Source organism: Lissotriton helveticus, chromosome 4_1, assembly GCF_964261635.1.
Source record: "Lissotriton helveticus chromosome 4_1, aLisHel1.1, whole genome shotgun sequence".
Lineage (NCBI taxonomy): Eukaryota > Metazoa > Chordata > Amphibia > Caudata > Salamandridae > Lissotriton > Lissotriton helveticus.
In genome coordinates, this window is record NC_136063.1 from 75,458,724 (window position 1) to 75,482,562 (window position 23,839).

Genomic DNA, 23,839 nt, shown 5'->3' on the forward strand with positions numbered 1-23,839 from the left:
AAAGCCCCGCTAAGGCAAGAAGGAGAATCCTAAAAACAAACGCTGTTTGTCAGGCCCCCAAAAAACTTGTTCAGGAGGGTGAGTCCCATGACTATTCACAGCCCAAGTGTGGGTACTAGGTTAAGAATTGGATCTCAAGAAGGCTTGGCGCCAGGACGATGTGGGGCAAGGCTCCTCGGAGTACACCACCTGCCTTACCCCGCTGAACTTTGCAGTCCCAGCAACTTTTACTTCTAGATCTGAAGGTAAGCAAGTACCAGGCCCAATCCATTTTATGTAGCCGAACCATGCTCCATCGCCCTGGTTTTGTGCGTCTAGACACCAGTAGTGGGCGCTTAGTTCTTTTTGATGCTATTTTCCACCTTAAACATTGAAAATTTATAACTCCGGTTCTACTGCTTCAATTTATTTTGTTTTTGAGTCATTTTATTTATTAAATGCTATTCTATTTATTTTGTCGGATTTTTCATGCATTGTGTTTCCACTTGATTACTGTTTGTGTGCAGCGTAAATACCCAACAAAGTGCATCTAAGTTAGGCCTGACAGCTTTTGTGCCACGCTACCAGAGGGTTAAACACCGGTAAATTTGGTGACCTTTTCTGGTTCACCTGATGAGGATTGGGGTTGTTGCTTGAGAATGGTTAACACCCCACAAAACAAAAAAAACAATTTCTTACATGTGGCATTTAGATTACACCTTTTTGCCGACTCTGACATGGCTGGGCCTTTCTGTGTGTGGTGGGCTCTAGCCCATCCAATAGGTGTGGCTTCCTGGGGGCTACACTCCCCTTGAAAAAACTGTTTGACAACAGCTTTTCCCAAGAAACAAGCTTGTTTGTCTAAACATAAGAGCAAGCCTTTACTAATGGGACTGCCAATTGCTCTTCAAAGGTGGAAGAGACAGTGAAACAAGTAAGTGGCTTTCAGGAACACAACACACTCAACCCTCTCAGGGATCGTGGTAATAGGACACACCTTTTCGTTCTCTCACTCGTACTTGTCAGCAATAAGATAAAGACACGAAGGAAGTTTATAATAATTATTTAAGCTGTCGTGTTCTAAGTTGCAGTATTGTGCTAAATTATACAACAAATGCATACCAAAAATATAATTAGCATGGTTAACAAACCATATACCATCAAAAGGCCTGTCATGTTATATGACAGTTTAGCCAACCCCCTCCTTTCTACTGAAGCTAAATGATGATATATTATAGATCTCTGGGATAAGTGGCGGACCTGTGTCTTAGCACACATAGGTGGATGTTCTACATCTCATCTGGGACAGCACTCTTGCTCCAGGACCTTCGCTCAGTGTGTTTTTTCAGAACCCTGTCCTCAGATACATGACAAGATATGTGTGCTCACAAACAGCAGTTGCATTCTCTTGCAACAATAACAAGAATAACAAGGGGCAGTACTGTTTGACCTCGTCTAGTGCGTTCAGACTAAATTCCAGGAAAATAAAATACGAAAACATGTGCAGGTACTGTGTAAAAATACAATGTGGCACAAAGGCAAGCGTGTTATGTAGTAACGTGAGCAAAAGAAAAGCGCCCTAAAACGTGCACAGTTAGGCGAAAATAGGGAAAGCACCAATGGGCCATGCAAAAAATACACACAACAGTGGCTTCCCCTTTCAAGTTCGCCTTCTGGGCTCACCCCCCACCCCACCCCACCCCCCTCTGGCCGTCCTGCCAGTAGATCATACCTCTTCCCCATGGCAGGTCCTTAGTTCTCCTTCCTGAGAGTCGTTCTCACCTCTCCCTAGGAGGGCAGCAGGCTATCTCGAGGACAGCAGTTGTGTGCAACCAAAGGCAGTTACTGGAAAGTCTTAGGCAACAGACCGACAATTTCCAAAAATTGGCATGTATAAAATAGTTACATTAAACTCAACTTGCGCATCAAGTTAGATTTAATGCAGATTCTTTTGATACCTTAAAGCTTCAACTTTAGTAGTCCCATTTGGAAGTTATCAATCCTGAGTGGTCAGTGTGTAACTTCACACTAACCAATGGGGCCATCAGTCTTAATACAGTGAACATGACAATGCAGAGATTTTGCTTTCAGGACATGTAAAACATAACTGATGTCCATCTCTTTAATATAATGCACCCTGCCTTTGAGGCTCGTTAGACCTACCTTCGGTGTGACTTACAAATGTTAAAAAGGAAGGTTTTGGCTTTGCCACAGGTTGAAATGGCACAGTGGAGTTATCAGTTTTAATGCTACTCTGCCAGCCTGCAATGGCAGTGTGGGAGAGATGTTACAGCTTGTCCCACTCGTGGTAGCACAATAAGTGTTGCAGTCAATGAGGAAAACTTAATGTGTAGGCCCCGGGTACATCGGGTATCATACAGTAGAGATGAATGTAGTAGTAAACTTATTCCAATTGGAGATAAGCCAATTAAACATACACTTTTAAGGGTCAGAGTACATGCGCCTGTAATGCAGGGTCCACAGGCACTATAGAGTCATTACAAAGCACTAAATCCAGCAAAGTAGGGCAAAAAGTATACCGGGGAGCTTGCAAAAAGAGTCTCTCACACTTAACAACATAATTAAGCATTGCTTTTATTCTTTTACAACAAATAACCAAACAGTATAGCATTTCACCTACTCCTGAAATAAAAAGAAATCTTAAAAAAACCAATGATAAACAGATTATTACATGTTATGGATCTCCATACTCCATGGTGTTATCTAACGAGAATGAGTCACGTCAGTCACATTGCATTGAGGCTAGAACAAGGAATTTTGTCATAGTAAGAAATGTTTGATTTTTGCTTTGTTGTTGCAAATGTGTTATAGGACATTTATTTTCACAGGTGCGTGTCTATGTGTGCATGTGAGTTTATGAAACAAGTAGTATTTATTATACAGCTGTCATGGAGAGGAAATCTTAGAAAGCGAGTGAATGGGGTAATACTGACTTAAAAAAAACTCTTGATAGGACACAATGGCGATGATGATCTTTACCTTTATTCTTTCAACTATTCCGCACACATTTATATTTACCAGTCACGTACCCTTGTGCAGGGCAAGATGGCAATGTTTAGAATATGAAGAATTGGTAAAAATAATCGAATAAGTAAGGTGAAAGAGAGGATTCTTATTTAGAATTGGTCTTCCTGATTCGCTTTTGTATCCATTCTATCTCCCAAATGCTGATATATTTCAAGTCCCCTTGCTTCACTAGTATTCCACATTCTAAGTTATGAATTTTCTAAAATGAACAGATTCTCTGATTATTTTACAATATATGCATTCTTGTAAAGCTTCTCATGTTTGCTACAATGAATTGCCTTTATTGAGGGTATCTGAGTGAAGTTTTTCGTAGATTCAGAACAATGTAAAGGTTTCTCATCAGTATGGATTCTCCGACAGGGATTGCTAATCTGAAAAGCTTTGCCCACATTATGTGCATAGATACGGTTTCTCATCAGTGAGGGTTATTTGATGTCTTAAGATAGCTTTCTTTAAAGTGAAGCCTCTACCAGATTGAGTACACAAATGCGGTTTCTAAGCAGTGTGGATTCCTTGATGCATCAACAGTGTACCTTTCATAATAAAGCTTTCCCCAATTCTGTACACTGATGGGGTTTTTCACCAGTGTGGATTCTAAGATGATTCAAACAATTGCATTTCACAGTAAAGCTTTTCTCGCATACTGTACACTGATAGGGTTTCTCACCAGTATGGATTCTCTGATGGCTCAACAGCGTGCCCTCCTGAGTAAATCTTTTCCCGCATTCTGTACACTGGTAGGGTTTCTCACCAGTGTGGATTCTATGATGATTCAACAAAATTGCTTTTCACAGTAAAGCATTTCCCGCATTCTGTACACTGATAGGGTTCTCACCGATATGGAGTCTCTGATGCCTCAACAGCGTGCCCTTCCGAGTAAAGCTTTTCCGGCATTCTGTACACTGATAGGGTTTCTCACCAGTATGGATTCTCTGATGGCTCAATAGCATGCCCTCCTGAGTAAAGCTTTTCCCACATTCTGTACACTGATAGGGTTTCTCACCAGTGTGGATTCTATGATGATTCAACAAATTGCTTTTCACAGTAAAGCATTTCCCGCATTCTGTACACTGATAGGGTTTCTCACCGATATGGATTCTCTGATGGCTCAACAGTGTACCCTTCTCGGTAAAGCTTTTCCCGCATTCAGTACACTGATAGGGTTTCTCACCGACATGGATTCTCTGATGGCTCATCAGCGTGCCCTTCTGAGTAAAGCTTTTCCAGCATTCTGCACACTGATACGGTTTCTCACCAGTATGTATCCTCTGATGGTTCAACAGCGTGCCCTCCTGAGTAAAGCTTTTCCGGCATTCTGTACACTGATAGGGTTGATCACCAATATGGATTCTCTGATGGCTCAATAGCATGCCCTTCTGAGTAAAGCTTTTCCGGCATTCTGTACACTGATAGGGTTTCTCACCAGTATGGATTCTCTGATGGCTCAACAGCGTGCCCTCCTGAGTAAAGCTTTTCACGCATTCTGTACACTGGTAGGGTTTCTCACCAGTATGGATTCTCTGATGGCTCAACAGCGTGCCCTTCTCAGTAAAGCTTTTCCCGCATTCTGTACACTGATAGGGTTTCTCACCAGTGTGGGTTCTATGATGATTCAACAAACTGCTTTTCACAGTAAAGCATTTTCCGCATTCTGTACACTGATGGGGTTTCTCACCAATATGGATTCTCTGATGCCTCAACAGCGTGCTCTTCTCAGTAAAGCTTTTCCCACATTCTGTACACTGATAGGGTTTCTCACCAGTGTGGATTCTCTGATGCTTCAACAAATTGCTTTTCTCAGTAAAGCTTTTCCCGCATTCTGTACACTGATAGGGTTTCTCACCAGTATGGATTCTCTGATGCCTCAACAGTTTACCCTTCTCGGTAAAGCTTTTCCCGCATTCTGTACACTGATAGGGTTTCTCACCAGTGTGGATTCTCTGATGCCTCAACATCGTACCCTTCTGAGTGAACCTTTTTTTAACTTTCTGTGCAGTGTAAGGGTTTCTCTCCAGTATGGACTTTCTGGTGCTTCAAAAAAATTGTATGTCTTAATGAAGCTTGTCCCACATTCTGTATACTGATAGGGTTTATCAGCGGAATGGCTTGTCTGATGCCTCATCAGTGTGCCGTTCTCACTGAAGCATTTCCTAAATTCGGTACAGTATAAAGTTTCTAACCACTGAGGAACATAGTGTACTCTGAGGAATATAGTGTATGCTAATCAAAATGAAGATTTTCTCACATTTGGTACACTGATAGGGTTCCTCACCAGTACACAATATCTTATGCTTCACACTTTTTTTCCACTTTCTGTGTAGTCACATGGTTTCTAACCAGTATGGGCCATATGAAAACCGTGATTTCTTCACACAAAGGTTTTCTCACATTCATTACACTGTAAAGGTTTCTCGTGAGCACGGCTTAGGAGTTGCTTTACAAGTATGTCATTCTAAGTGTAGCTAATCCCACATTCTGGACAAATATAGCACTCATCACCAGTATGGACTCTCTGGTCTCTCAACAGCTTCTTTGGTTCAGAGGAGCTTTTTCCACATTCTGTACACTGGTATGACCTATCCTCTGAATGAACTATTTGATGCCTGTGCAGCGAAGAAACCTCAGTGCAGGGTTATCCACATTCCATATACAGCTAGATTCTCTCCCCAGTAAGCATTCTATGATATTTCAACAGAAATGTTCTAGGGTTATGCTTTTCTCACACTCCTTACACTGGTATGGCCTATCCTCAGGATATTCAGATTAAGTGCTCTAATTTCGCATTAGAATTACATTTGTGGGAATGCTGATTGAAGCAAAGGTGTTCACACTCGGCATACTCAAAGAGACGATCTCTGGTGTGCATCTTTATAAAATGTCCATAAAAATGAGCTCTGCATGAGCTTTTTCACAGGTCTGTGTTTCTCCCCTGAACGTATATATCATAGGGTGTGTATCCAGGTCCAACCTCCAGCCGAGGGTTTTCTCAGACTCTACACACTGATATGGTTGATCATCTGGTGATGCTGCCAAGGGCTTTTCGGGGCTGGGGTGCTGCAGGTCTTTTAATCAGGTTCTTTGATTCTGTGAATGAGAAACAAAACTCTGTGAGGATGGGAATAAAATCAAAGGGACTATAAAAGGGGATATAAAAAAAGACTATAAAAGACAGAGAGACTGGATGAGGACGGAGTGATTTTGAAGGGGAAAGGCAGAGAAGGAGGGAGGAGAAAACCAATAGGGTCTGCACTCAAGATATTAAGGCTTAATGTCACAGTTAGAGCATAGATGTAAAATACACTTTTCAATTGCAACTAGTGACCTAGTCGATCCAGTTGGTGCCTCCGCCAAACAGATCAGAACTGTTCAGTTTTGAAAAAATGTGTGCCCCTTAACATGACACTTAACTGGTTGCTAGTCCAGCTACAGCAATAGTACACACATTAAATTTACCAGTAACTTCTAGGACTAGTAGTGTGTGTGGACGGTCCCTCCACAGACTCCAAATACCAGATCCCTGAAAGCTTAGAATCTTACTGACTTTGTGAAATAAACTTCCATAATGCAAGTAATATTGGAATTCTTCTCAGAGCAAATTAACTGTATTTCAAATCTAAGGAGCTGTTTGATAACATTGCAGATATACAATGTCCTAAGCAAGTTAGTTTTCTCCCATAAAGCAGCGACGTGAGGGTGTGTCATGACATTTCAAAAATCCATATAGAGATTCTGCAGTTGAATCTTTCTCCTCTTGTCTCTCATTGACTAATTGGGTAAGGAAGCATAAAACAACCAACAGAGAACAGACACCGACAACTGGTCTCTGGAGGAATATATTCTATATTTATTAACCCACTACTATCAAAAAACACACATCAGTTAATCATATATCCCCCCAAGCATACATGGGAGTACAAAGCCAACAATTATTTATGATCCCAACACAGACAGCCCTACCTCGCAGAGCAAATGTGGGATCCAAGCCAGCCAATGCCTGGTACTGTTAGGAAGGGTAGACAACATCCTTCTCTCGCCAGATAAGAATCCACAACCATGAGAGCCTCCCCAGCCTTGTTAAGTAAGCTTTACCCCATTGGAAGCCAACTCACACCCATCAGCCATCATTTCCTGATGGTGTTCCCCCACCATCACACCATGCTGTTCCAAGGGAATAGGGGTTGGGGTAAGCTTTGTGATAAAGGTTCAGAGGGATCTGAAAGGGTGACACTCACCTCTGAAAAGAACCACTGAGCATGCTCACCATAGAATTGACTGCTGGGCAAAGAGTCCCCTCCCTAAGACTGAGCATGACGAGGAGTGTCTGACCACCTCCCCCGTGCATGGTCTAAATGTTGTTACCTTAGTAGAGAGGGGATTATTGAGACACAAAATAGAGACCTGGTCCTGAACACACCTGGCCCTAGACTAACCCCAGACAACCTTCCCTCACTCAGTATGCACACATTCCCAACAGACCAATAATTATTTCCCAGCTCTCTATCCATTCCACACATACCAAGGTAGAAAAATGAACATTCCAAAGTTGATAGACCGCAGGGAAAAAAGCACTTTCCAGAGAGAGTTCAGATCTACAACCATGTAGGGTCTAACATACCCTGAGGTGCCGGGGCAGGGCAGAAATCATCACCCTCCTCAGCACAACAGGAAACACAATGTGCCCAGTATTCAGCCCTGGCAGAGGGGTAGCCCAGGATAACGTCTGCCACTTTAACTGCAAATCAAGAGTGCTCATATATCCTTGCTCAGTCTCAAACCATTAAGAAGGAGAAATGTTTTTTCAGGTTGTATTTCTTGAACCCACACCAGGCCTATTCGGACTTTGAGGCACTTTACGATTCAATACAATTTAAAGTGAACACTAGATGTGCAAGTGATTTCAGAAGTACCTTCCAGTGTGAGATTATTAGAAAAAGAACACTGGATGTATACAGTGATTACAAGTGTATGCACTAGTCTGTGACCAATTAACATTTTTGTATAAGTGAAACTTGAATCAGGGTCCGCACCCATTCTCAAGGATGCCTCATCTTTCTCCTCCGTAATATTCAGCCACAATCCCACGTGGGGGTGGTGCCCCATCTATCAGAGATGTCTAATTTCTCTTATGACCCATGGAAACACGTCAAAGTCATCCCTCTTTTAAAACTACCCTCCCTTGACGCAGCTCGGCCATGAAACTATCAACCAATTTCTATCCTAGCATTTCCATTCTTCAGAGCTCCTCTGATGCTGTAGAGAGCTCAGAGGAGCACTGGGGCTGCAGGGAGCTCAGATGAGCACTGGGGCTGCACAGAGTTGAGAGGAGCACTGGGGCTGCACAGAGTTCAGAGGAGCGCTGGGGCTGCACAGAGTTCAGAGGAGCGCTGGGGCTGCACAGAGTTCAGAGGAGCGCTGGGGCTGCACAGAGTTCAGAGGAGCGCTGGGGCTGCACAGAGTTCAGAGGAGCGCTGGGGCTGCACAGAGTTCAGAGGAGCGCTGGGGCTGCACAGAGTTCAGAGGAGCGCTGGGGCTGCACAGAGTTCAGAGGAGCGCTGGGGCTGCACAGAGTTCAGAGGAGCGCTGGGGCTGCACAGAGTTCAGAGGAGCGCTGGGGCTGCACAGAGTTCAGAGGAGTGCTGGGGCTGCACAGAGGGGCACTGAGGATGCAGGGGCCTCAGAGGAGCACTGAGGCTGCAGGGGCCTCAGAGGAGCACTGAGGCTGCAGGGGCCTCAGAGGAGCACTGAGGCTGCAGGGGCCTCAGAGGAGCACTGAGGCTGCAGGGGCCTCAGAGGAGCACTGAGGCTGCAGGGGCCTCAGAGGAGCACTGAGGCTGCAGGGGCCTCAGAGGAGCACTGAGGCTGCAGGGGCCTCAGAGGAGCACGGAGGCTGCAGGGGCCTCAGAGGAGCACGGAGGCTGCAGGGGCCTCAGAGGAGCACGGAGGCTGCAGGGGCCTCAGAGGAGCACGGAGGCTGCAGGGGCCTCAGAGGAGCACGGAGGCTGCAGGGGCTTCAGAGGAGGACGGAGGCTGCAGGGGCTTCAGAGGAGCACTGAGGCTGCAGGGGCCTCAGAGGAGCACTGAGGCTGCAGGGGCCTCAGAGGAGCACTGAGGCTGCAGGGGCCTCAGAGGAGCACTGAGGCTGCAGGGGCCTCAGAGCAGCACTGAGGTTGGGGGTAGCGGAGAGGACCGCTGGGGCTAAGAGGAGCACTGAGGCTGCAGGGGCCTCAGAGGAGCACTGAGGCTGCAGGGGCCTCAGAGGAGCACGGAGGCTGCAGGGGCCTCAGAGGAGCACGGAGGCTGCAGGGGCCTCAGAGGAGCACTGAGGCTGCAGGGGCCTCAGAGGAGCACTGAGGCTGCAGGGGCCTCAGAGGAGCACTGAGGCTGCAGGGGCCTCAGAGGAGCACGGAGGCTGCAGGGGCCTCAGAGGAGCACGGAGGCTGCAGGGGCCTCAGAGGAGCACGGAGGCTGCAGGGGCCTCAGAGGAGCACGGAGGCTGAAGGGGCCTCAGAGGAGCACGGAGGCTGAAGGGGCCTCAGAGGAGCACGGAGGCTGCAGGGGCTTCAGAGGAGCACTGAGGCTGCAGGGGCCTCAGAGGAGCACTGAGGCTGCAGGGGCCTCAGAGGAGCACTGAGGCTGCAGGGGCCTCAGAGGAGCACTGAGGCTGCAGGGGCCTCAGAGGAGCACTGAGGTTGGGGGTAGCGGAGAGGACCGCTGGGGCTAAGAGGAGCACTGTGGCTCCAGGGGGCTCAGAGGAGCACTGAGGCTGCAGGGGGCTCAGAGGAGCACTGAGGCTGCAGGGGGCTCAGAGGAGCACTGAGGTTGGGGGTAGCGCAGAGGACCGCTGGGACTCAGAGGAGCACTGAGGTTGGGGGTAGCGCAGAGGACCGCTGGGGCTCAGAGGAGCACTGAGGCTGCATGGAGCTCAGAGGAGCACTGAGGCGGCAGGGGCCTCAGAGGAGCACGGAGGCTGCAGGGGCCTCAGAGGAGCACGGAGGCTGCAGGGGCCTCAGAGGAGCACAGAGGCTGCAGGGGCCTCAGAGGAGCACAGAGGCTGCAGGGGCCTCAGAGGAGCACGGAGGCTGCAGGGGCCTCAGAGGAGCACGGAGGCTGCAGGGGCCTCAGAGGAGCACGGAGGCTACAGGGGCCTCAGAGGAGCACGGAGGCTGCAGGGGCCTCAGAGGAGCACGGAGGCTGCAGGGGCCTCAGAGGAGCACGGAGGCTGCAGGGGCCTCAGAGGAGCACGGAGGCTGCAGGGGCCTCAGAGGAGCACGGAGGCTGCAGGGGCCTCAGAGGAGCACGGAGGCTGCAGGGAGCTCAGAGGAGCACTGAGGCTGCAGGGAGCTCAGAGGAGCACTGAGGCTGCAGGGAGCTCAGAGGAGCACTGAGGCTGCAGGGAGCTCAGAGGAGCACTGAGGCTGCAGGGAGCTCAGAGGAGCACTGAGGCTGCAGGGGGCTCAGAGGATCACAGAGGCTGCAGGGGGCTCAGAGGATCACAGAGGCTGCAGGGGGCTCAGTGGATCACTGAGGCTGCAGAGGGCTCAGAGGATCACAGAGGCTGCAGGGGGCTCAGAGGAGCACTGAAACTGCGAGGGCACAGAGGAGCACTGAAGCTGCAGGGGCACAGAGGAGCACTGAAGCTGCGAGGGCACAGAGGAGCACTGAGGCTGCGAGGGCACAGAGGAGCACGGAGTCAGCGAGGGCTCAAAGGAGAACTGAGACTGCGAGGGCTCAGAGAAGCACTGACGCTCTAGGAGGTCAGAGGAGCACTGAGGCTGCAGGGGGCTCAGAGGAGCACTGAGGCTGCAGGGGGCTCAGAGGAGCACTGAGGCTGCAGGGGGCTCAGAGGAGCACTGAGGCTGCAGGGGCTCAGAGGAGCACTGAGGATGCGAGGGATCAGCGGAGCACTGAGGCTACAGGGGCTCAGAGGAGCACTGAGGCTGCAGAGAGCTCAGAGGAGCACTGAGGCTGCAGAGAGCTCAGAGGAGCACTGAGGCTGCAGGGAGCTCAGAGGAGCACTGAGGCTGCGAGGAGCTCAGAAGAGCTGTCACATGGTTACAGAGGGCATGGTCAACATCTTTAAATTGGCATGAGCCGGGAGCCATGATGCTGCTTTTGCACACGCTACTAGACGCTTTCTCTTATGCAAGACTGCTTACGCTGTTCACATGAGAACTGTCTGCTGCGACCATTCTCTGCTTATTCCTGGAGTTTAGCTGAACATTGTAAGCAAGGTCAAACAACAATGCCCCTTATTATTCTGTTCTGGTCAGGCCATAGCAGCTGCAGGGTATTTTTGTCTACATGATTGTAGTAGAGTAGGGTCTGCTTTCCTATGGTCAACCCAATTTTTTGCTTTTTGCTTCACTGGTTTTCGACTTAATGTGGCTGTGGGCCTGCTAATCAGACCCACAGCCTGCTGTTCTCTCTCTAAATTCAACACCATGTACTTTAGGTACATCACCATTTGGGTATTGGATCCCTTTATGAGCCCCTGTACAGTGTACTATAGGTACCCAGGGCATAGGTGCATCCAAGGCCTACCAGGGGCTGCAGCATATCTTTTGCCACCCCTGGCTGGCCATCCAAACTGACACAGCTAGCTGATCAATCAGCTGGGGCAAGGTCGTGTAATCACCCCTTGCTTAGACATAGTATACCAAATCTAAACCTATATCTGGACACATATATACCTATAAGTCACTCCTATGGCAGGCCTTAACAATCCTGGAGGCAGAGTGCTTGGTTTTATGTGAGATGGTGCTCTAGCATGAGCTGAGCCTGTCTGCAGATTTCGGAACCATTTCCTTATAGCTGTTCTGGGATACTGCCATACCATATACTCTTATTTTTTTTTTTTTTTATTAAAGTAGAGATCATGAATACAAAATACAGCATATAACTTATCATCACACTGTTGTGGGGTTACAAGAGCAGTGTAGATATTCTTTTCAGAAAATAAAATACAAAAGAAACATTTAGAATTAAGTAAGGCAGAAAAGAGAAAAGGCATGTGCAAAAACCTGAACTGGCCATTATTCGCCAACAAAACAAACTCAATAAAACAAGTGCTTTATACATTATAAAATGGAAAAGAAAGACAATTGTGAATATTAAACAAGGGACAAAGAATGTCAGGATTAATCAATCTTCTGCCTGCATATATGCTCTGACCAGTCCCCATATTTGCTGCCCCAAAGCCTTTTACCGCCTTCCCTTAATAGCATACAAATTATATTCCATATTATAAGTAAATAAAAACAGAGTTCGCCAGGCTTCAAATGAGGGGGGGGGGGGTCAGTTTGTAACCAACAAGAGGCAATACAAAGTCTTAGAACCGATGCGGCCAAAAATATCAGATAACCGATATTATCCATGGGCTCGTCTCGGACACCCCCAATGTCAGTACCCAGCAAAATTTGCATTGAAGATAACTGAAGAGGAGTACTCAGAATCTCAGATAGGAACTTATTTACATGTCCAAACAACTCCCCTAATTTTACACACGTGCCAAATATATGCATTACATCCGCCTGATGGGCACCGCATCTGAAACATTTTCCTTCTGGGTCTCCCCCCCCCACTTTGAGAATTTGTCTGGAGTACGATACAGATAAAACAAGGTTTTATAATGTTGCATTACCAGGTTAGCAGACATAAGTATTCGTCCGGATAGTTCTATTGACCTCTCAAGCGGAATTACTTGACTTCCTAACCTACTCTCCTATTTGCATACTTGTGCTTCCAAGTCGTTAGGCGTAGCCTTTATCATTAGATTATAAAGTACTCCGATCCGAGCACGTTTCTTATTAGCCTCAATAAGTGGGTTAGATGCCGTGCTTATATTAATTTTCATTAGGTACTCACGGATTTGCAAAAATGTAAAGAAATGTGTAGTTGGGAGTGGATATTGCTCCTTTAACTGGCTGAATGACTTTAAGCCATCCCCTGTATATAAATCCCCAACTGTGAATAAGCCTCTTGTTCGCCAACTCACCACTATCCTATCCCAGCATATACTGGGGTGGAAAATCGGGGCAATCAATGGGGTATATAAAGAGGTCTTTTCAATTTTATAGTAATTTTTAATTACCTTCCAGACTTTAAAGGCAGCAGCCACCACCTTAAATCTGGTACGTTTGTAATAGTTCCATTCCGTATTGAGAAAAAGACGATTCCTGGCCTCCGAGCCCATTAACAAGCCATATATTGATGGCTGCAATGCTCGCTCCATAGGTCCTACCCCTGTAAGCAGGATATTCATACGGGAGAGCATGCAGGCATATTAATATAAAAGAAAGTCAGGTACCGACCAACCTCCAGCAGCTCTTGGCAATACCATATATTTTTTTGCGCGCCGCTCTTTTCCACGAGCCTTTAAAAATGTCATACAAATCGCCTGGAGTTGTGCAATATATACCATGGGGATCTCTAATGGCATACATCGATAGAAGTATAAAATCTTACGTAATACCATCATTTTTAAAGTGTTACACCTGCCTACAAGCGATAAATGAAGACATTCGACTTGATCCAGTTGTTTACGAATCCCGCTAAGTAATTTCTGCCAATTAGATTCTACCATAGCCGCAGGCGAGGCCTTGATCTGCACCCCTAAATATATAACCTCTGTTAGAACCCGGGTATCTAAGAAAGACTTAATATTTACGCATAATATCTGGGTCTTGGCAGTATTTAATTTATACCCGGATACCAAGCCAAATACCCCTGCCAGATTTTCGATCTCAGGCATTGCCAAAGCCGGTCTTGGAGAGAGCACGGCTACATCATCGGCATAAGCTAGTGCCAGATACTGTTGTTGTTGTTGTATCCTGACTGGAGGTATCCGAGGGCTCTTCTCCATAATTTTTAAAAACGGATCTATGTAAAGGGCGAATAGCAACGGGGAACAAGGACATCCTTGCCTTGTCCCCTTTGTATTGAGACTATTGCTGATTGCAGCCCCATTACAGAGATGCGCGCGCTAGGTTGTTGGTACAGTGTCTGTATTGATTTTACATATTTTGGTCCGAACCCTCGAGCCTTCATCAAGTACCATAAGAAGGCCCACGACACTTGGTCGAAAGCCTTCTCGGCATCCAACAATATTAAAATCAGCGGGACTCCCAAGCCATTTGCATGATCTATTAAGGCAATCACCCGATTAACATGGTCAGTTGTGCCACGTTTGGGAATAAACCCATGCTGGTATACAGAGACCAAGGAAGATATCACATCTGAAAGCCTTGTCGCTAATATTTTCGAATAAATCTTCCCGTTGGTGTTCAACAGCGAAATAGGCCGGTATGAGGCTGGTTGATCTACGGGTTTCCCCTTCTTTCTAAAAACCACTATAATAGCCTCATCCCACGTTTTAGGGTACTTTCCAATCTGCGCTAGCCTTAATGTGGCTAGCACATCCTGCTTCAAGACTTGAAAAAATGTTTTGTAAATCTCTAACGGAAGTTTGTCAGGTCCCGCTGCCTTGCCTAGTGAGAGTGCATTAATTGCTGCTTCGAGTTCAGACATCGTTATTGGAGCCTCTAATTTAGTTGCTGTCTCACTATCCAAATTTTGCGCAGAGAGTTGTCCTAGAAAATCTGCGGCTTTACTACTATCATAATCTTCTCTGTCATATAACCGGGTATAAAATTGTCTAAAAACTTCTATGATTTCCAACTCGGTTTCTACTGTTTACCCGGCCGCATTTTTAATATTTTTTATCTGCTGCGCGACTTCCCTAGTCCTCATTCTCTGGGCCAGGCACCTGCCACTTGCCTCCCCATACTCATAAAAAAACCAACTACTGTGAGTCCCAATACTTTGGGCAGGTATAGGCAGACGCCTTTGATCAATGAGAAAATGGCTCAGGCCTACAGGGACACATGTGCCAGTGTCACTATGGTGACACCTAACTTTGTGGACCCTGGACAAATTGTACTGGGTGAAAATTACCTAGTGACCAATGCTAGCAATGCCACTACAACATAGTGTGGCTGTTGTTAACTTCTCCTGGGGAGGGGTAACTGGCCTCAAAATAGTTGTTGTGAGTGCAGACCTCCCAGTTGACTGTCTTTTGGGCAATGATCTAGAGGATTCCTTATGGTCAGAAGTGGAGTATAGGACTCATGCAGAGATGCTGGGTATTTCAGCACATGTCCTTGCTGTAACCAGGTCCCAGGCCAAAAAGTGCCTACCTGACCCTGTGGTGGATCTTGAAACTATAGACCAACCACAACCCAAGAGCAAGAGGGTTAAGGCAGTGCCTTCCACCTTGCCCCAGGTTGAGGATCAGCTCTCTCAGGCGGATGATTCTGTGATCCAAGAGGAGACTGTCCTGGAAGAACTTGAACCTGATCAGGTTGAGATTCTGGGGACAGGGGGACCCTCAAGGGCAGATCTGGGGCAGGCTCAGTTAACTTGTCCTTCTCTTGAACGCCTCAGACAGCAGGCTGCTGCTGAGGCTGCTGGGAATGCTCAAGGTACCCATAGAGTGTATTGGGATGATAGACTCCTCTATTCAGAGGCTAGAGACCCCAAGCCTGGTGCTACCAGGAGGTTGGTCACACCTCTGCAATTTAGGGGCTTCCTTCTCACCTTGGCCCATGAAATTCCCCTAGCAGGACACTTAGGCCAGAATAAGACTTGGGAAAGACTTGTCCCACACTTTCACTGGCCTCACATGTCAGAGAATACTAAGGAGTTTTGTCGCTTCTGTGACACCTGCCAAGCCAGTGGCAAATCAGGTGCCACTACCTGTGGTGGGGGTACCCTTTGAGAGAGTTGGGATAGACATTGTTGGACCAATGGATCCCAAAACATCATCTGGGCACAGATTTATCCTGGTGGTAGTGGATCATGCCACCAGGTACCCAGAGGCAATTCCACTGAGGACCACAACAGCTCCTGTTGTGGCAAGGGCCCTACTTGGAGTTTTCTCCAGAGTGGGCTTTCCAAAGGAGGTGCTTTCAGACAGAGGGACCAACTTCATGTCTGGATATTTGAAAGCAATGTGGAAAGAGTGTGGAGGGAACTATAAGTTCACCACACCCTACCATCCACAGTGCAATGGGCTTGTTAAAAGGTTCAACAAGACCCTAAAGGGAATGATAAAAGGGTTACCTGAAAAGCTTAGGCGAAGATGGGACATCCTTTTACCCTGCCTACTCTTTGCTTACAGAGAGGTCCCACAAAAGGGGGTTGGCTACAGCCCTTTTGAGCTTTTGTTTGGACACCCTGTAAGGGGGTCCCCTGTGTCTTGTGAAGGAAGGATGGGAGTTACCTCTCAAAAAGCCTAAACTTGATATTGTGGACTATGTACTTGGTCTCCGCTCCAGGATGGCTGAATACATGGAGAAGGCAACCAAAAACCTTGAGGCCAGTCAAGAATTACAGAAAGCGTGGCATGACCAAAAGGCTGTGCTGACTGAGTACCAGCCAGGACAGAAGGTATGGATGTTGGAGCCAGTGGCCCCAGCAGCCCTCCAAGACAAATGGTCTGGACCCCACACCATACCTGAGAAAAAGAGAGAGGTCACCTACTTGGTGGACCTTGGCACCCCTAGGAGCCCCAACAGGGTGCTCCAGGTCAATAGATTGAAAGCATATGTGGACAGGGCAGACATGGGCTTGCTCATGGCAACAGATGGGGACCAGGAGGAAGAGAGTGACCCTCTCCCAGACCTGCTATCCCAAAACCCTGATGATGATTCAGTGGATGGAGTAGCCTTGGCAGGCAACCTCTCTGACCAGCAGCAATGGGACTGCAGACAAGTTCTACAGGCTCACAGACATATGTTTTCTCTCACACCCAGTCAAACTAACTGGTGCACCCATGAGGTGGACACTGGTGACAGTCTGGTGCACCCATGAGGTGGACACTGGTGACAGTCTGCCTGTGAAGAATAAAATCTACAGGCAACCTGACCATGTCAGGGATTGTATAAAGGCTGAGGTGCATAAAATGCTTGAACTTGGGAGTAATTGAGCCATTAGAGAGCCCCTGGGCCAGCCCAGTAGTCCTTGTGCCAAAACCTCATACCCAAGACGGAAAGAGAGAAATGAGGTTCTGTGTGGACTATAGAGGCCTCAATGTTGTCACTGGGACAGATGCTCACCCTATTCCCAGGGCAGATGAGCTCATAGATAAATTGGCTTCTGCCAAATTTCTGAGCACATTTGATCTGACAGCTGGCTATTGGCAAATCAGGTTAGCTGAGGAGTCCAAGGCCAAAACAGCATTCTCAACCCCTAGTGGACATTATCAGTTTGTGGTAATGCCCTTTGGTTTGAAGAATGCACCTGCCACTTTCCAAAGGTTGGTGAATCAAGTCCTTGCTGGGTTGGATGACTTTTGTGCAGCTTATCTAGATGATATTGCTGTCTTTAACTCCACCTGGGAGGATCACCTGATTTACCTATAGAAAGTTCTGGAGGCCCTGCAAAAGGCAGGCCTGACTATCAAGGCTACCAAGTGCCAGATAGGGCAGAGCAAGGGTGTGTACCTGGGCCACCTAGTAGGTGGGGGTCAGGTTCAACCATTGGAGAGCAAGATCCAGGCCATACAGGACTGGGCTCCTCCAACTACCCAGACACAAGTCAGAGCCTTCTTGGGCTTGACTGAGTACTACAGAAAATGTGTAAAGAACTATGGGTCCATTGTGACACCATTAAATGATCTGACATCCAAGAAGATGCCAAAAAAGGTTCAGTGGACAGTTAGCTGTCAAAAGGCATTTGATGACCTGAAGAAGGCCATGCGCTCTGCACCTATCCTGAAGAGTCCTGACTGCTCCAAAGAGTTCATTGTCCAAACAGATGCTTCTGAGTTGGGGGTGGGAACTGTGCTTTCACAACTTAATGTGGATGGTCAAGACCAGCCCGTGGCTTTTATTAGCAGAAGGCTGACCCCTAGAGAGAAACGTTGGTCAGCCATTGAGAGGGAGGCCTTTGCTGTGGTTTGGGCCCTGAAGAAGTTGAGACCATACTTGTTTGGCACTCACTTCAAGATTCAGACAGACCATAAGCCCCTCTTGTGGCTAAATCAGATGAAGGGTGAAAATCCCAAACTGCTCAGGTGGTCCATTTCCCTACAGGGGGTGGACTTTACAGTGGAGCACAGACCAGGGACTGACCATGGCAATGCAGATGGTCTCTCCAGGTATTTCCACTTAGAACATGAAGACTTATCTGGTCAGGGTTAAGTTCAATGTCCCTGCGTTGGGGGGGGGTTATGTAGGAGAGTTGAGTCTGCTTTCCTATGGTCAACCCAATTTTTTGCTTTTTGCTTCACTGGTTTTCGACTTAATGTGGCTGTGGGCCTGCTAATCAGACCCACAGCCTGCTGTTCTCTCTCTAAAGTCAACATCATGTACTTTAGGTACACCACCATTTGGGTATTGGATCCCCTTATGAGCCCCTGTACAGTGTACTATAGGTAACCAGGGCATAGGTGCATCCACCCCTTTTTTGCCACCTCTGGCTGGCCATCCAAACTGACACAGCTGGCTGATCACTCAGCTGGGGCAAGGTCGTGTAATCACCCCTTGCTTAGATATAGTATACCTATATCTAAACCTATATCTGCACACATATATACCTATAAGTCACTCCTATGGGAGGCCTTAACAATCCTGGAGGCAGAGTGCTTGGTTTTATGTGAGATGGTGCTCTGGCATGAGCTGAGCCTGTCTGCAGCTTTCGGAACCATTTCCTTATAGCTGTTCTGGGATACTGCCATACCATATACTCTTAAGTGCATTATAATCCTCGCGGTTATTGCTAACTTTGTTTGGCTTTATCAAAACATGTTGTGTAAGGTGTCATACACTTTTGAATACAACCACCTCGCCAGTTCTGGCGACGGGGGTAGCATTCCACCCTTCTAGAGGGCTAAGACATGTGGGTAACAGTAAACGCGGTTAAAACTAACCAGAGCCTCAGCATCACAAAATGGATGCTGCTGCCACAGACACGGGTCTGGCCTCCTGCTGCTGTCCGAAACTCCGGCAGGGGAGGCCTGGACAAAAGGTTTCCTGTCACAGGGAGGTGTTACACCACCCCTGACAGGAGATAGTGGATTGAGGCAGGCAGGGTGAGTGAAACTAAACACTGCCTGGGGCACACAAGGTGTCCCATGCATAGCCAAGTTCAAACCGGTGCTGGGGCACTCCAGCCCCAGCTCTGGCGCGAAACTGGACAAAGGGAAAGGGGTGTAACCACCCCCTTCCTGGGTCCAACCCATAGGAGGGACCTAGCAGGTAATCCAGCCCCTTGATTTGGAATAAAGGTAGGAGCTGTGTCCATAGACATTAGATTTATCCTGACTGAAACTTTGATACAGAACTCTGGACCCTTCGACATCCCACTCGACGTGGAAGACTGAAGAATCTCCCTTGTGGTCAAGGAGTCACCACCCTGTGCACCATCTAGCGCCCAACCGGTTGCTTTGTTGCAGCTCCCTCCAGAGCTCGAGCGACAGAGATCGACAAGAACCGGATTCCCAGACATCCAACAGCCCGACCCACAGCAAAGCTGAGACCTGTGGAGGCGACGTGAGACCGGCCTTCTTGAAAAGACTGCGAAGTGCTGACAGTGCAGCCCCGAGGTACCCTCGAAGCTGTGCATTGGGGTTTGAGAAGCCCCACCCCCGAGCAGCTCGTGCACCGAAGATCACCCCTCCACACTCACCGAGTGCTGCGTGGGGCCCTTTTGCATTTTCCTGCTCGACGCGTCTGTCCGGTCACTTGCCCATTGGCTAGTGGCCTCTACGACGACGAAACTACTCTGCTAGTCTGGTTGCTCCAGACTGGCCCTCGCTCCCCTTGCTGGTCCGAGTAAGAAGCGATCTTCAAATCCTGCGTGGGTTGCCTTTGCCAAGGCCTGTTGACTCCGATCCGGAAGCCGACACCGCCGACAGCGAGAGCCTTCGTGGGACAGCTCGCGATCCTCTCCTGGTCATCCTCGATGCCCCAGAGTCCACGTGGCAGCGGAGTCAAGCTTCTCAACAACCATCTGATTGCGCCCGACATCGCCGGGTTCCTTCCGGATTCCATCCTGGTCACTGGCTAGTGACCTAGACTCTATCCCCTCTGCTTTCAGGTACTCTACATCTTCGATCCACCCTTGGATCCAACCGGACTCTTCTCTCCTGGCCGCCTGCAGCATCTTCATCTCCAGGCTCCATAGAACTCCACGACTAAACCCGACACACTTTGGCACTAATGCACCCGCTTCCTGTGGGTGAGGTAACGGTCAAACACCGGTGCTCCTGTAGTGGTTTACACCCCTAGTGTCCTAGTTTAAAGTGGCTAAGTTCTAGTCCAGTCTGAAGACTTCCAAAACAGTAACATTGTAACTTTTACGCACCATTGACTTTGCATTGGTGCATGTGTGTGCTTTTAGCGCTGCACCAGAGTCCCGCGGGCCTCTCCCGTCCTAACTGCTGTTAGTCCAGAGTAGCCCCAGCGATTCCCAAGGCCCTAGGCCTTACCATAGTTCGAAACGTGGTTCTCATACCACTTATTTAGTATATGGTTTAAGTGGCCACCGGCCCTATCCATAATTGTGCAACTTTTGTATGTTTAACTGTGCTTTTGTTTAAACGCTTGTGCCTCTGCCCTCATAAAGAGTACCGAGGATTATTCTAGTAATAAATACATTTATTTTATACTATATAACTTGTGTGGTGTCCTTTCATTTGATATTACAGGATCGCATATGGTAAAACAGCTGGCTTCACATGCTCTGTTGAGTTACGCCTAAGACTGCTTAGTCCATGCTACCCCTAGGATAGCTTGTCTATAAGGTTGACTTTACAACCACCACCATAAGGGTTGTTTGGACTGATACAAGGTGCTCACTAGAATAGTGAACATCATACATCAGGCCAACTTCTCACAATGCTGTTTGTGGAACACCACATGTTTGATATTAGGAGAATGCATGTTTGGCAGACACACACTTGGAGAGGGACCTTTCCAGGGAGAAGAGCAACACGCACCTGTGATGTAGAAATACGATCTATGTCCTAAAGTATGGGGTATGCTGACAAAGCCCAGACATCTTCTATTATATAATACATATTCTGTCCACGGGGAGGGAGCTTAGGCATTATACTCTTGTCTCCATTGTCTTTAGAAAATTAGATCTCTTTTCATAATGTATGGGCTTGCTGCGATGCGGACAATATTTGTATTATGCATTATTACTCTAGTAGTGGCATGTATACTGCATTTTAGAGCATGTTAGTTGTAATAAATATTTTAAACTAATTCAGTGACACTGTCAGATCTGGTTGTGGACAGGTACGAGAGTGTGAGCGAAAGTGAGTGTCTTGTTACCGCGATTCCGGAGAGATCAGGGAGTGTTGTCTTCTGGGTTGTCTAATCATTTGTTTCTCCATTTGTGAGTAGGAGAGCAAATGAGACAGTATATCTAGTCGGTCTTGGGCTCGTGGGTACTAAGGCGGTAGGAAGACTTAACCCCATACACCCAGGTCCCATATTCCTGTGCATAGTTCTGTATATGTGCAGAATCCCTACAAGAGAGCACTGAGAGTACAGGAGGAGGGTCGAGGTGATGCACGCAAGGCGATAGAGTTGACGGTGCAGGAGAGCCATGGATCACAGCGGCCCGGACACAGACCTGGCTCCACTTTGACCTAACCCACGCGGAGAAAAATCCTCAGGGGGTTACATTTCACCCAACCGGAAGCAGTGACTGCGGAGGTCCTGTCTGAGAGCCAGGTAGAGCGGCGAGGCATGACACCGGAGACAGGCCTCGGCAGGCAAGTGGAAGGTTTCAAGCGGGGGCGTCTAGAGCGTAAGCATGAGAGCGCTGCCTCCCTTAGCAGCGGCCGCGGAGTGAAGTGCCTGGGAGTGTCCTGCAGAGGCGGCCCAACTAGGTTGGGGGCGGCTTGCGGCACCCCAGTGAGCCCTGCTCTCGCGCCTCCCCGTAACCGGGCCTGGAATCTGCTCCCGCACAGTGCTGGTCCATAGCTGCGGACATGATCATCAACAAGGGCGCTAGTGGGGGAGGGGGGAATATGCACCCGATCGGTTGAAAGTCCAGCCTAAGGGCCACCTCAAGGGTGGGAATACGTACAATCTGTGTAGTTGGGCAAGGGCCAAGGACCCAGTCTCCGCAGGAGGCAGCCCAGAATGGGTAATCTCGGGCGCTGGATACAGGGTCAACCAACCCTTAGCGCGTTTCGATTCCTCCATGGACACAACATCTCCCATATTCATACATGATGATGGCAATGCTTGTAAGGGCCTAGAGCCTTCTACATTCAAAACGCTTCTTGGAGTTAAAACTGTAAAAGACAAATTCCCAAGGGTCAGTATAACAACAGGTGGAGGGCCAAAAGATCCAGCACCCCCCACCAAAGGGGCCGGAGTCATTCTCTCATCGGCTCTCATCCACACTGCTCAGGGGGCGGACGAAAAGATCTTGTTCTTGGCACAACTTGGGAGCCTCTCCAGCTTTATTTGATTCACATACAACAAAACAGGCAGCAAACCAGGAAGAGGGCTTGGGAACACCTGGGGGGACTTCAAACCGGCACTAGCAGCCTGCACAATACTCCAATAATCTCGACGGTCAACTGACTCATACCAAAAGAAGATACGACCATCGCCACTCCCACCCCGGGTACCACAGCTCATATTAGCAAAGGTGGGTCATGCATTACCATAGCATCTTCCCTTGAGCTCTAACCGGAGACAATAGATACATTCACTCCTGCCATTCGAGCTCTCATGTGGACATCCCTCTCCACTGCCATAAACGTGCTATCATGGCAATCAGAGTAACTTGAACTGCAAATAGATGCCCTGCAAATCATGGCATCTAAAATGGCAGAGATGGCCAAAAGAATTGACAAGTTGGCCGCAAATAGTGACAACCCTCTTCTTCCCCTGCCTCCCCCAGATTGCTGATGTCCTGTCCTAATTGAAAAACTGGCTTTACTCCAGACGGTACTCACCTCGCCGGTGGAGGAACTAAAGCACAGTATTAGAATACACCCAGTAGCAGTTAGCACAGAGGTGTACCAGGAGCCACACACCAGTGGTCTGGGACGTAAATCTGGAGCCCATACAATTACATAAGCGGCCAACAACAACGGCAACCCAGCCCTCCCCTCCCACACCTCTAGAAGGCTCGATGTGGTGGGGGGAGGGTTTTGTGGGGGGTGGGTGGAGTAACCCCAGAGGGAACTCCACCCTCATTAATTCAGGGTCCACCAGTCGGTCGGAAGTTGCGTAGGACGCTCCGCCAATAACACGGATAGAGAAGAAACACTTCAAAAAATAAAAAGAAGCAAGCCAGGAGTCTAGCACTAAGAAATCGCCAGTGCAATACTACGGCCAAAGAACAAACACATGCAGCAGTCAATGAGACAAATGAGCCGGGCAACAATCAGCCTTTTTTTTCAATATTTTGCAAGAAGTCCAACAGCAAACCCTCACATGCCCTAATCTTATCGAACACGCAATCAATTAACCAGCCCTCAGTAGTGGATGCAGCGACAGGGGACGGTTCTAAGAAGTCGAGGAGCCACACGTTTGGGGGGCCAGACACAGTAGGGCTTGCCCAAACATTGAACCAGCGCAGACAGCCTGCCACCTCCACCTTAAATGCCATCAATGATGGGATGTCCGGCGCACAAAGCGCTGATCCAGCAGGGCTGGCTGTCAACCGGGAACACAGCAACCAACTGGCCCCCTACCTGGTCTCCATTCTCTCCTACTAGAGCCCAGAACGACATTCAGAACACCACCAAGTATGAAGGGCATTTAAGAACTTCCCCGGG

At 48.2% G+C, this 23,839-nt stretch overlaps 1 pseudogene across 1 annotated transcript in view; it reads right to left on the bottom strand.

Moving 5' to 3' along the window:
• Positions 1-2,554: 2,554 nt before the first annotated feature.
• The window catches only part of LOC144828341 (uncharacterized), a 148,184-nt pseudogene continuing 126,899 nt past the window's right edge, over positions 2,555-23,839 (bottom strand). The window contains exon 5 of the transcript XR_013610426.1: positions 2,555-6,111. The product of XR_013610426.1 is annotated as an uncharacterized LOC144828341 (transcript). The remainder of the gene's footprint in view (positions 6,112-23,839) is intronic.